The sequence below is a fragment of the Saccopteryx bilineata genome, chromosome 12, assembly GCF_036850765.1.
Source record: "Saccopteryx bilineata isolate mSacBil1 chromosome 12, mSacBil1_pri_phased_curated, whole genome shotgun sequence".
Classification (NCBI taxonomy): Eukaryota; Metazoa; Chordata; class Mammalia; order Chiroptera; family Emballonuridae; genus Saccopteryx; species Saccopteryx bilineata.
Genome location: NC_089501.1, coordinates 52,141,024 through 52,144,057, shown reverse-complemented (window position 1 = coordinate 52,144,057; position 3,034 = coordinate 52,141,024). Strand labels below are relative to the sequence as shown.

General features: G+C 56.2%; 1 pseudogene; it reads right to left on the bottom strand.

Annotated features, from left to right (window-relative positions):
- Window positions 1–1,119: 1,119 nt before the first annotated feature.
- Window positions 1,120–2,233, bottom strand: LOC136316079 (serine/threonine-protein kinase MARK2 pseudogene; annotated as a pseudogene).
- Between the last annotated feature and the right edge of the window lie 801 nt (window positions 2,234–3,034).

Below are 3,034 nucleotides of genomic sequence, written 5' to 3'. Positions count from 1 at the left end.
GGCCCGGGAGGCTGGGCAGGATGATGGAGCGCTGGCCCTGCCCTCATGGGTGGATGGTGGAGCACTGGCCCTGGAAACTAGGCCAGATGGTAGAGCGCTGGCCCTGCCCTCATGGGTGGATGGTGGAGCGCTGGCCCTGGACACTAGGCCAGATGGTGGAGCGCTGGCCCTGCCCTCATGGGTGGATGGTGGAGCGCTGGACCGGGAAGCTGGTCTGGATGGTGGAGCGCCGGCCCGAGAGGCTGGGCTGGATGGTGGCGCGCCGGCCTGGGAGGCTGGGCCGGATGGTGGAGCAACGGCACAGGGGCTGGGCCAGATGGTGGAGCGCCGGCCCGGGAGGCTGGGCTAGATGGTAGAGCGCTGGCCCGGGAAGCTGGGCCTGATGGTGAAGCGCTGGCCCTGCCCTCATGGGTGGATGGTGGAGCGCCGGCCCGGGAGGCTGGGCCGGATGGTGGAGCGCCGTCATGGGAGGCTGGGCTGGATGGTGGAGCGCCGGCCCGGGAGGCTGGGCCAGATGGTGGAGCGCTGGCCCGGGAGGCTGGGCCGGATGGTGGAGCGCCGACTTGGGAGGCTGGGCCAGATGGTGGAGCACTGGCCCAGGAAGCTGGGCCGGATGGTGGAGCGCTGGCCCTGCCCTCATGGGTGGATGGTGGAGCGCCGGCCCAGGAGGCTGGGCCGGATGGTGGAGCGCCAGCCCGAGAGGCTGAGATGGATGGTGGAGCGCCGGCCCAGGAGGCTGGGCCGGATGGTGGAGCGCTGGCCCTGCCCTCATAGGTGGATGGTGGAGCACCGGCCCGGGAGGCTGGGCTGGATGGTGGAGTGCTGGCCCTGCCCTCATGTGTGGATGGTGGAGCGCTGGCCCGGGGGGCTGGGCCGGATGGTGGAGCGCTGGCCCTGCCCTCATGGGTGGATGGTGGAGCACCGGCCCGGGAGGCTGGGCCGGATGGTGGAGCGCCGGCCCGGGAGGCTGGGCCGGATGGTGGAGCGCCGGCCCGGGACTTGGGGCTGGATGGTAGAGCGCCGGCCTGGGACTTGGGGCTGAATGGTGGAGTGCTGAGCCAGGACTTGGGGCTGGGTGGTGGAGTGCTGACCCGGGAGGCTGGGCCAGATGGTGGAGCACTAGCCTGGGAGGCGGGGCCAGAAGGTGGAGTGCTGTCCCGGGACTCTGGGTTGGACATACCTTCTCCTGAGATACTGGCAGAGTTCTCCTTCACCGAAACCTGGGAGAGGAAAGGACGATGTCAAGAGACTGAAGGCAGGGCCTTAAGAGGACAGTGCTTCCCTTCCTCTTATATTTCCTGGCCTCCAAGAGAAGGTAGGTCCCCATTATGTGATTGTATGACTGTCCCATCAGCGCCTTCCGTATCTCACGTTGCTTGAAGCCGATGCGGTTCATTTCTGCTACAATTTTGGGGTCCAGGTTCCCCCGGGGCACATCGCCGTATGGCTCTAGTTGTTCCTTTTGGCCATTAATTACCCATGGATGTTGGAAGAGTTCATCAGCGGCTGACCTCTCGCTGGGATTGAGAGCCATTAAGTTCTTGAGTAAGGCTCGACACTCCACCGACAAATAACCTGGTATTATGAAGTTCCCAGTCATGATGTCCTTTTTCACTTTAATTAAGTTCTGGCCCCTAAATGGTGACTGTCCTGTTACCATGTGAAAGAGAATGACACCAAGGCCCCAGATGTCCGCCTTCCGGCCCTCATAAGTTTGCTCCAGCAGCATCTCGGGCACCATACAGTTCACAGTCCCACAGTATGTTTTCAGTTCGTCCCTTTTCACCTTCCTCCCTAAACCAAAGTCTGTTATTCTAATATTTTTATCCGCATCGACCAGGACGTTCTCCAGCTTCAGGTCCCTGTGCACGATATTCAGCCTGTGACAGTACTGAAGGGCCGAAAGAAGCTGTCTAAAAATGCGTCGTGCTTCTGCCTCAGTGCTTGGGCGGTCCCTTGGTAAATAGTCAAAGAGGTCACCACCGCTGACGTACTCCATGACCATGTATAGTTTGAAGTCCCTGACAATCACCTCCACCAGCTTGACCACATTTGGATGGTTTAATGCCTTAAGGAACTCAACCTCCCGGAAGGCATTAGGGCAGTCCATTAAATTTACAATTTTTACGGCGACGTATATGCCCGTTAGGACGTGCCGGGCCAGCATAACTGTGCCAAAGCCCCCTGTGCCCAGGGTACGAACAAAGAGGTAGTATCCCACATCGCCTGTCATCCACTAAGGTATTGCTCCATAGTCACCAAACATGGTGCTTGACGATGTTAAAAATTCACACCTTAACCAAATCAAGATCCAGATAGACTAGTCCAAGTCACAGTCCGAGTTCCAAATCCAATACAATCAATCCGAGCCCACAAATTCAAATCCAAAGAAAATTGTCCAAAACAATCCAAATCACAGTCCAAATGTGTCTAAAACCTCAGGTCACTGTAACGCTCCCTGGGCCTTAACAGACAAGAAGCTCCTCCAGCCAGGGCCTTATATAGGTTACTTTGTAATTCCATCACAATGGTGCCCTTATGAGGTCAGAGCCAATCGCGGCCAATCATGGCTGAGCATAAACCACAGTGTTTTTTCTCCCTTTTGTGTTCCGTGACCCTTTTACTAAAGAAAATAAATAAAAGAACCCCCCAAAAGCTTTCTGTTTATGTGAGATAGTAAATAATGATTGATATTGACTATATTGAAAATAAAAATCTATGATGCAAAAAAGTAAAATAAAATAAAAGTAAAAAGTCTGGCCCTTGCCTGTGGGGCATTGAGGACAGTTGTTCCAGCCCAAGGACATCAGTTCCAATGTGAGGTTGCCAGTTCGACCTTGGAATCGTCCATGCTGAGGTCATTAGCTCTAACCCTGTGGCACTGGCTAGAGCCCCAGTCAGGGCACATATGAGAAGCGATCAAAGACACAATACAGTGGAACAATGAGTTCATGCTGTAGTGTTCCCTGTGTCTAGCACAGTGAGTGGCAACACAGTACAAAATACTGTGTTTCCCCATGTATACAACACACCT